We start from the raw sequence: 11,566 nt of genomic DNA, 5'->3' as shown, positions 1-11,566 counted from the left end.
TCAGCTTTCATCACTATTGAGCAACTTTCTGCAGTCTCTTAGTTCAAATAGGCAACAGGGGATTCATAAAGCTTCTATTTTTGAGCTAGACCATAATTTGTTATAGGTTACAACGCAAGCTAAGGATCGGCTTAAGCCAGGTATACACCCTAGTCTACACACTTTGCAAAAGACAGGAAGGGGGTGGCAGCCAATAAGGTACAAAACATAAACAGTGTTGGAGGGACTGTTGGAGGGACTGATGCTTCCGAAGACTAAAAAATGCTTAGCATAGTAGGTCTTCTATAAATATTTATTGAATTGAATTGATCTAAGACCTAACATGAACAAGATTTGGTTCAATTCTTATGACAATTAGTTTTTTCTCCTCAAAGAGTATGCTCAGAATAAGATACTTCATTAAGTACTTATCCACTCCAAGCTAATTACACTATTTAATCAGCTTCTATTTATAAAATCAATTTGTTCACACAGTTTTGTGATTGCATACTAAATACATGTAGATTTGTGAACAACAGTTCTTTAAAATGGCACATAATTTGATGTTTTAAGCTCTATATTTTAAAAATGCAATAATTTTTGTCTAGAATTTCCTTCTGAAGATCATTGTTGGGTTGAAAAATATGAACACAAAAGCTATTTTACTGGTTCCTGTTATCTGAGTGTTGGTTATAGTACAGCTTTGTGCTTAGATTTAGAGAAATACTATGGGATTTCCACATCCAGAGAAGTTTTGCTGTCAGGAAAAGAGAAATCATATTAATAATATAATATAATAATAATAGTACTTGTATTTCCAAATCAGTTGTGAAGATTGGGTAAAATAATATTTGTCTGAAACATAGGAGGTATTCAACAAATGGCATTGTTTTCAAACACACAGCTATCAGATCAGTTTCCCTAAACTACCACTTTCTTTGTTTTTCTCTCTCGAGGTCCTCTTCCGGTTCTCATGTTTTCTAATTGATTTCTTGCTAAATCCTCCATTTAAGTTGTTCCATCCTCCTTATTTTATCCTTCCAAGACATTCCCGTCTACTTCTGTGGCTTTGCTGTTTATTTTCTTTTCCCTGTTAATCTCTTAACTTTTATAAATTCTTTACTTGTTCAAAAGTTAATTCAAATCCTACCATTTTCAGGAGAGATAGTCCGGAAATTCGAAATCAAGTCCTTGGATTTGAATCCTTACCTACAGGATATGTGACCTTGAACAAATTGTGTAATCTCATTTTACTCATCTGTGAAATGGGGATAAGAAATTTGTTACTATAGATTCTCTTACAAGCACCCTCGCCCACAGGGATATTTCTCTTTCTGATTAATTTCACTTTGTCTGTACATGTAATGGAACAGACCTTATTTTTTTTTTTTTTCTTGAAAAACATGGTACTTTATGTTTTTCTTTTTTTTTTTGTCTTTATGCTGGTCCTGTCTCTTATGAAAACTATGGCTCTATATTTTTAAAGAACATATTTAGATAAAAATGTTTGTTCTGCATGTTTAAAAGACTAGATTTTAAGAGTTGTAGTTACCAGTGGCCAGGTGACTGTTATATAGTGGTTAATGAGGCTTGATTAAATTGCAGGACTTAGAAAATTGTTCCCATTCTGTGATCAAGTATCCTTAAGGCAGTCATGGCCCCAGAAAGGCATTATTCTGTTTCAGGGCAAGTCCACCTTGCATAACTGCTACGCTCTCCTCTTTCAGTTTGGTTTGAGGAAAACACTGGGAGGAAAGAGACCAAAAGGAGCCTTTGCTCCCACAGTTGTAGCATAACTTGCCTGGACAATTAGGGTCTAAGTGTGGTCATTAGAGAGATTAAAGGCTGCTATAATCCTCCTAGTTGAGGCATTTGCTGCCTCTGGGAGTGGTGAGGCAGGCTGCTGAAGATAGTGTTGCAGGCTTCTAAGTGGCTTCTGAGAGAGGGAGACCATGACCACTTTATTTAAGTAATAGCAACTGGAACAAAGACAATTTAGGCTGCAGAGAACACCATGAAAGTGTGTGCATTACTGTGGATATGAAATCTTGATCTTTGTCACAGAGCTGTTGTTCTGTTACAGTTAATGATTCTTTCATAGGAACAGGTTGTTGTTGTTGTTGTCTTTTCTTTTTCAGAGTAGAATATTGATTGTCCTATATCCCATTTTCTTAAAGAGATTCTGGCTTCTAATATATGTGTCCTAATAAAAAATTTACCATCTAGTAGTGACGTCTTCATGTGTCACCCAGCTGTCTCACAGGCATGACTAAGCATCTGTTTCATCATCTGCCTCTGGATGCCTCTTTTCTTTACCATTTGTGAAAGGCATTTGCTGATTCCTTTTGATATACCCGAAGTATTGATGTTAGAGAAATAACTTCCAATATAACAGCATCGTTTGCAGATTTTCACTTCTGTGTTGCCTCAAGATTATGGTCAGTGAGCGAAAGTGAAGAAACACTGGCTAAGCAGTCAGGCAGGGGCTTCCCTTGACCACCCCCTACTCCCCTTACTGTAGTTCCTTTTCCAGGTGTTATTAATATTTGGGGCTACCTGTTCCCATGATCTCTTCACTCATCCCTCTGCCCAGCTTTAAGAGCAGGTAGACAAAAGGTAGATCAGAGTATAAAACTATTTGTGCTTAAGATTTAGTTGAGTAAATGATATAATCTCCGTAAAGATAAGCATTTCCAAATTCTGACTTTCAGAACATATAAGAACTGGAGGTTACACTGACACTGTACTTAGTGCCAAAGATCTAGTGTGCGAGTGGCTTTGAATACCCTTCCTGCTGAGGCTGAACTCTGGAGTAGCTGGGTGGCCTTGACTGCTGCTGCAGTTTTGAAACTGTAACCATATTTAACCTAGTGTAGGTCCACAGTGCAGTGAAATAATATAAGATGAGAATGAGGCAGTTGCTTGAATGCTGTATTTTCTATTTTCTGATTGTGAAAGTTTATTTTTCTTTCTTTTGTTTGAGAAAGGGTCTCACTCTCTCACCCAGGCTGGAGTGTAGTGAGATCTCTGCTCACTGCAATGTCTTCTGGGCTCAAGCGATCTTCCCACCTCAGCCTTCCAAATAGCTGGGACTACAGCTATTTGGATGTGCATGTGCATGCCACCACACTCAGCTAATTTTTGTGTTTTTTGTAAAGATGGGGTTTTACCATGTTGCCCAGGCTGGTCTCAAACTCCTGAGCTCAAGCGATGCACCCACCCCGGCCTCCCAAAGTCCTGGGATTACAGGCATGAGTCATCATGCGTGGCCTGAAAGTTTATCTTTCTTTGTAACATATGGTTGGTTTCCTAGATATATTTTGAATGGTAGCTTGTTAGCTGACCACAAATGTTAAACTCTAATGAATTCATATTATCCAAGGTTGTCTTATAAACAGTGAAGGGAGAACAAAAATTAGAAAAATCATTTCATAAAAATTATGACAAATGTTCTGGGCCAGATAAAATATTTGGACTTCAAATATGTGGCAACTGGGATATAAATATTTTTTTCTGGCTTTAATTCATGTGCACATAGTTAAGAAAATAAAATTAATTTCAGAGTCAACCTTTGAATTTAAAATTTATCTTCTCCTTAGCCTTATCTTCTCCTCGTCCAAATATAACAACATTTTATACTACTTTAAGGAGTAGAAGGTTTAAGTGGTTGGTAAACAAGACTCTGGATTATAAGAAAACAAAAGGAAGAAAAGGCAAAATATATTTAAAGGTTAAATTCTTGGAATACCTCTCTTTTGATTTGGCAATTCTGATGTAATGGGTACCAAAAATGAGTCTGATATAGGTAGTCTGAAAATTAATTTTCAAGAAAACTGGATTGAGAGCATACTATGCACTTTAATACTACTTAATGAACATTTGCCTCATATTGTGCTAAGTTATTGCAGTTATATAGCCCATGACACTGATTATAATAATGATAATAGTAAATAATAATAATGGATCCTTCAATAAATATTTACTGAACACTATTTTCTAGATAGTGTTCTAGGTGTTAGGAATACAGCAGTAAAGAAAAAGACAAGCTCTGGCTCTCAAGGGGTTTACCTGTGACAGAAAATAAACAAAATAGAGAAACAAATCAGTATGTACTATGTCAGAAGCTGACAAGTTTAGGTAGAAAAGCTAAGTGAGTGGAAATAGGGCATTGCTTTATGACATTGAAAGAGAATAGGAAGGGACATGGTATTTATTGAGTTCACTATATTTGTCAGGTGTTTTGTTTATTTTTTCTTGTTAATCCTCAGAACCCAGAGGTGCATTTGTTTATATATGCCAAAACCAAGACCCATACAGATGAAATGATATGCCCAAGGTCTCAGAGGTAGCAACTGCTCAAGTCAGAATCAAATGCAGGTCTTACTAACTCTGCTCTACCATGCAGTTCTTCTTACCTTCCCCATGATCTGGGTATTTAATGAGTGAATTTTTTAATTATCATTTTTCAGTGCACAAAGTGTATTTCTATTCACACTCGGATTTAATATTTGTAATATCTTAATGAAATAGGTGGTAGCATCAGCCTGACCCCTCAGAGGGATGAAAGGATTTCCCCAAGTTAGAAAGTGGCATATTCACAAGTCTTTGACTCCACAGCCTTTGCCCTTTCTACAAGCTAGAGGCCAAGCTAGAGGAGATATAGCTTGGTGTTCAGAAGAATGGCCTTTTGAGCTGAAAGACTGGCATTTGAATCCCAGTTCCAAAACTTCATAGCTTTTTGTCCTTGGGAGTTTAAAAACTCTAAGCTTCAGTTTTCTCTTATGTAAAATGGGAGTAACAATAATGTTTAACCTGTGAGAATAAGTCAACACATCTAAAGCACTTACAACAGCTCCTGGAGCACAGTCAGTGCTACACAAAAACTAGATGTTAATATAATGTTGGAGAGATGAAAGTAACATAATTGTCATATGTGCTTCCATATAATTTTAAAATGATGTGGTTTGGCAGTAATTACAGCAGAAGTTCAGGCAATTGGGATGACCTACACATGCACATGAACTTCTAGTTCCCAGGAGTCTTTTCAAAGGCTCCTATGGGTATCTCCTTCTCAGCCTTTCTTTGCAAGCTTTTTGATTAGTCTATCATTTTCTCAAATGTTTTAAATAAAATTTATCTTTAGTTAGACAATACAGGTTGTATGTTTTTATGGTATACAACATAGGGTCTTGAAATATGTATACATTGTGGAATGACTACTTCAAAATAATTAACATATGCATTACCTCACATTTTGTGTGTGTGTGGTGAGAATATTTAAAATCTACTCTCAGCAATTTTCGAGGATGCAGTAGATTTTTAGTAACTATAGTCATTGTAGTATGGTACAATAGATCTCTTTGAAATAATTCCTCCTAACTGAAATTCGGAATCCTTTGGCCAACATCTCCCCAATCTCTATCCTCAGTCACCCCTGCAGCCCCTAATAACCACCACTCTAATCTCTGCTTCTGTAAATTTGACTTTTAGATTTCACATAAAAGTGAGATCATTTGTCTTTCTGTGCCTGGCTTATTTCACTTGGCATAATGTCCTCCAGGTTAATCCATGTTGTCACAAATGAAAGGACTTCCTTCACTGTGGATATATACACATTAAAAAATCTATCCATTTGTTGATTGATACTTAGGTTGATATATTGGCTGTTGTAAATAATGTTGCATTGAATGTGGGAGTGCAGATATCTCTTTGACATACTGATTTTTATTTCCTTTGGATATATGCCCAGTAATGGGATAGCTGGATCACAGGGTAGTTCTACTTTTAGTTTTTTGAGGAACCTCTGTACTGTTTTCATAATGGGCATACATACTAATTTACATTCCCATCAACAGTGTGCAATGTTTCTCTTTTCTCTACATCCTCTCTACCTCTTGTTATTTCTAATTTTATTTTTTGGTAATAGCCATTCTAATAGACGAGAAGTGATAGCTCATTGTGGTGTTAAGCTCCAGAGCTTGGTCTACCCCAATCGACCAGGGCTCCAGACCTAAACCCCATGGACCCAGGCATGTGGCCTTCTGACTTGCTGACCCAAGTACCAGGCCAGCCTACCTGAAGAATCTAGCAGTAAACCTGTTCACTGACCATACCAGATGGCCAGCTGAGAATTTATGGGTGGACTGACTGGGAAAGCACTTTCCCTGATGAAACCAGTCTTCAAATATTAAAATAAATGCCAACTTCTTCAAACAGGCAGAACCAAAGCATGCCTACAAAGAACAGGAAATGTGATGTCAAATGAAAAAAATTACCAATCTTAAGGAAATGAATATTTATAAACTTCCTGATAAAGAATTCAAAACAATCATCTTAAAAAAGCTCAATATGCTACAAGAGAATACAGATAGACAACTACATAAAATCAGGAAAACGATATGAACAAAATGAGAATTTCAATAAAGAGATTGGAACTATAAAAAGAACCAAACATAAATTCTAGAGCTAAAGAACACAATTATTGGGCCAGGTATAGTGGCTCACACCTGTAATCCCAGCACTTTGGGAGGCTGAGGTGGTTGGATCACTTGAGTCCAGGAGTTTGAGACCAGCCTGGGAAACATAGTGAAACCAAGTCTCCACAAAAAATTAAAATGAAAATTAGCCAGGTGTGGTAGCACGCACCTGTGTTTCCAGCTATTCAGGAGGCTGAGGTGGGAGGATTGCTTGAGCCCAGGAGATCGAGGCTTCAGTGAGCTGTGATTGCACCACTACACTCTAGCCTGGTGACAAGAGCTGGACCCTAAGAAAAAAAAAAAAAGGAACACAATTATTAAACTGAAAATTTTCACAGAGAGCTTCAACAGCGAACGCCATCAAACAGAAGAATCAGTGAGCTTGAAGATAGATCATTTGAGGCCAGCTGTAGTGGCTCATGCCTGTAATCCTAGCACTTTGGGAGGCTGAAGTGGGTGGATCACTTGAGTTCAGGAGTTCAAGAATAGCTTGGGCAACATGGTGAAACTGCATCTCTAAATAAATAAATAAGCTGGCCATGGTGGTGTGTACCCTGAATTGCTGTAAAACTTTAATTTTCAGAGTTATAAAAAACTTGATTCTGATTTTTTTTTAGCATTTTCATTACTTTTTTGGAAAAAAGAATTTTTGGCGGTTATTACTTCACCATTTCATGGACTCATGGATAATATTTAATTAAATAATATAATTGCAATAATGCTATGGAAGTAAACAGCAGGCTTTGGATAAATATGTGATATAATGGATGGGCACAGATATGCACATGCTTATGTGAGAGTCTTACAGACTTTGAGCACTCAGCATTCCATGGGTAGATCAGTGTGCTTTAGAAAGGGATTAGGGAGGTTTTTTTGTGAGTGGCTAAGTGGCTGTGCATCAAGAAACCATCTGTTGTACACACTTAGAACTAAAATGTGATATAGTGAATTTACTTTCTAAGTGCAAATAATCTTTGACTTTATTGAATAATTCTTAAATAGGAGAACAGTAGAACATATTCTATTAGCTTTTCAAGGGGTCATAATATTTTGGGTTCTGTATTTTTAAAGTAGGTAAGCATGGCAGGTTCTGCATTCAATTGGTAACACAAACTGAGCCTAGAAAACTCATGAGCACTTTAAAAACACTGAAAATGGCACCTTTGTCAAAACTAAATTGACTATTATATTAGTCTATTCTCACAATGCTATAAGGACATACCAAGACTGGGTAATTTATAAAGGAAAGAAGTTTAGTTGACTCACCATTCAGCATAGCTGGGGAGGCCTTAGGAAACTTACAATCATGGCAGAAGGGGAAGCAAACACATCCTTCTTCACATGGTGGTAAGAGAGAGAAGAAGTGCCGAGCAAAAGGGGGAAAAGCCCCTTATAAAACCACCAGACATGTGAGAACTCACTCACTATCACAAGAACAGTGTAGGGTAACTGCCCCATGATTAAATTACCTCCCACCTGGTCCGTCCCACAACCTGTGGGAATTATGGGAACTACAGTTCAAGATGAGATTTGGGTGGGGACACAGACAAACCCTATCAGCTATGTACATAAAGATTTATTTCTGGACTCTCAATTTTGCTCCATTTATCTATATATGTCTATCTTATGCCAATATCACACTGTCTTAATGAGTATAACTTTGTAGTAAGTTTTGAAATTACAAAGTGAAATATCTCCAACTTTGTTCTTTTTCTAAATTATTTTGGTATTCTAGCTTTGCATTGCCATATAGATTTTAGGATCTGATAGTCAATTGCTACACAAATGACTGCTGGAATTTTGATAAGGTTACACTGAATCTATAGATCAATCTGGGGAAAAATTACAATGTTAACAATAGTGAGTTTTCCAATCCATAAACATGAAGTGTCTCTGCATTTGTTTAGATACTTATTTTCTCTTCAGCAAAGTGTTATAACTTTCTGTGTATGAGTATTATACTTCTTTCATCAAATATATTTCCAAGTGTTTTATTCTTTTTGTATGCTATTGTGAATGGAATGGTATTCTTAATTTCAATTTCAGATTATTTACCGGTCATATATACAGCTCGGTAGATCTCCTTTATTTTGATGCTGATCAAAGAAATTTATGTGACAACAGGGCCCTGGGTGATTTCAAGTGCTGCTATAAATTCTTAAGGTGATAATAAACCTCTCATGGATAAAACCATATCTTATTCATGGGAATATACCTGAAACCCTTAGCATAGGTCTTGCATATAATGGGAGCTTATCATTTTGTTATTTAATAAACATATGAGTTTTGGAACATTATTTTTTCAGTCTAAAACTATTGACTCACATTAGTCAGTTACTTTGACAGAATCTTGATCTGTATAAGTAATGTGAGTTAAAGATTCATTATAAGCTCTTATCAAGTTAGGAGTTGAAAGTTTGATCATTTAACCTTTTATGAAATTATATATTAGCATTAAGGGTTTTGTGACAAATGTCTTTGTTTTATAACATAAACAAAGAAATTTGATAGATGGTAATTTTTTTTAAGCAAGAGTATACTTGTTAATTTAAAATGTTTCAGGAAATCTAGGTAACTTAGAGGTGTTGCCAAAAGAAAATCTGATGTACCAGTTATTCAGCATACCTAAGGAGCAGTTCCTGAGTTTCTGCTACTCTCTTCACTTACCTCCACCTCATAATACAGAATTTGGGGGCATTTTAAAATTTCATGGCACAATAAACCTTAAACTGCCATACTGGATGGCCTTGTCAAAATGTTTACCTCTGTGAACAAGAAAGCTTTTTCTCATAAAATGGAACTTAACAACACTTGTAGGATGCATGAGGAAACTTTTTCCATGAGTTGAATAGTGTTTTTTTGCTAGGATCATCATTTGAGACTATGAAACATGTATGACAGAGCTCATATAAGATCAGTGTCAGTCCCAGTTTTCATCCGTAGTACCCGTGTCTGTCTGATTGATCATTTGTCTTTGATTTTTGCTTTTAAAGGCAGTAACTATGTTATTAATATTTACCTCAAAGTAAGCTGGAATAGGTTCGTACATCCTATTTCGTACTTTCAGCTTTTGCTATGATGTCATGCAGATACTTGTTCAGTGACCAGAGTTCTCATTAACATGTGTGATAAATAAATTTGAAAAGCAGTAATAACCTGACCCTTTTGGAGCAATGTATCTGATGCCTTCCATTCAAGAATAGTAGGGAGGGTCTTTGGTGATAAAACAGATTGTCTTAGGATACGAAATTAGGGACAGCTCACTCCTTCTCGTCTCAGTGATGGTCGGAAGTAGCCTCTTGAAGTAGCAGCCTATGGAGCTATGGCCCATGCCATGAAATTCATGAAGGCATCACCAATTGCTGGAGTCAGAGAGAAGTGGGAATCTTACTTAAGATACGTGTGAAAAATGTACAGAGGAACAGAGGTTGAGCTGCCCTGCACCAGAGAATATCTGGAGATCTGATTGCTGTCCCTACAGTGGTATTTTCACTTATCATGAGTTATAAATCTGAACCTATTTATACATTTTAGTATTTGGTAACACTTTTAAATTTTTATTAACTTTCCAATCATCAAAAGTGCAGTAAAACATCAAATTCAGTAGTGCAATTTTTGACTCTCACAGGTAATTAACACAAAATATTTGTGGACATTTACTACCCAATGGTGGGCAGGGGGAGCGCATGCTGAAACAATATTAGCATCTGCCTCAAAAATGAATAGTTCCTTTAAGAAGATTATGCCTGAAGACCACAATTTAATAGGTAAGTCTGCAGAATGTGTCTATGGACACCACTGTGGAAAGCACAACACTTTATTTGTACCAAATAACTACTCTTCTGTGTTAGTTTTGCTCCTTTTTGATTCTGTTTTCTAGTATACCTATGAAACAATACTTTAAAAAATATTCTGCCATCAGATACTTAAAATAGAAAATTGTTTATTCCTATAATGGTTTGATATTTTCATCCAATTCATAGAAGTTAAAGAAAAACTGTAGAAGTTCATTTTGTCAAAGCTGAAACAACTGGCATTGACTATGACTGTTATCATAAATCCAGTTAAAACAGTCAACACTGTTGATAAAATCATTTGTTTTTCATGGTAATATTCATGTATATTTTGGTGGAGCAAAGGGTTGTGGTAAAAGCAATGTTCTCATTAAATTAAAACTTGTACTCTGGGATTGGTTGTGATGCAATATTCTATACAATGGGAGCTGAAATTCTACCATTCAAAGTAGAAGCTGTAGTTATAAGAATTTATAAATATTTTGGCCGGGCGCGGTGGCTCAAGCCTGTAATCCCAGCACTTTGGGAGGCCGAGACGGGCGGATCACGAGGTCAGGAGATCGAGACCATCCTGGCTAACACCGTGAAACCCCGTCTCTACTAAAAATACAAAAAACTAGCCGGGCGAGGTGGCGGGCGCCTGTAGTCCCAGCTACTCCGGAGGCTGAGGCAGGAGAATGGCCTAAACCCGGGAGGCGGAGCTTGCAGTGAGCTGAGATCCGGCCACTGCACTCCAGCCCGGGCTACAGAGCAAGACTCCGTCTCAAAAAAAAAAAAAAAAAAAAAAAAGAATTTATAAATATTTTAATATATTATTAGGAAACAGCACATTTTTTGTGAAATAGCTAAGTTTGAATTTTAAAAAGTACTGTAACATGATGGCATATATTTCTTACTGTCTATTATCAAATGAATTTTAGGAATGTTTAAATCTGAAGAATTTCATTGTAAATCATCTTAAGTCTAACTGTAATGGTAAAGAAATTTAATCTAAACAAGTCCTAAGTTTTTACTGCATTTTTATCAAATTAAGTTGAAACATTTAATCAATGTAGTAATAAACATAGCTTCCAAAATCTCAGCATTTGAAACTTGTAACAAAGTATAATTATTGCAAAACCTTATGACATTGAATTTTTTCCAGTGACACAACTGAACATATTAATTTATGATCTCAAATGTGGTATAAGATTTAAATTTGAAATTCTATAACTGCATATTGAAATATCTTGACTTGTGAGAAGAATCTTTTGATGGAGCTTCTATTTTTAATTAGATAAATTTATATTTATGCCAGTATGGAACGAAACTGAGAAG

This window comes from Macaca mulatta, chromosome 12 (genome assembly GCF_049350105.2).
Source record: "Macaca mulatta isolate MMU2019108-1 chromosome 12, T2T-MMU8v2.0, whole genome shotgun sequence".
Lineage (NCBI taxonomy): Eukaryota > Metazoa > Chordata > Mammalia > Primates > Cercopithecidae > Macaca > Macaca mulatta.
This window is presented reverse-complemented; position numbering follows the sequence as displayed.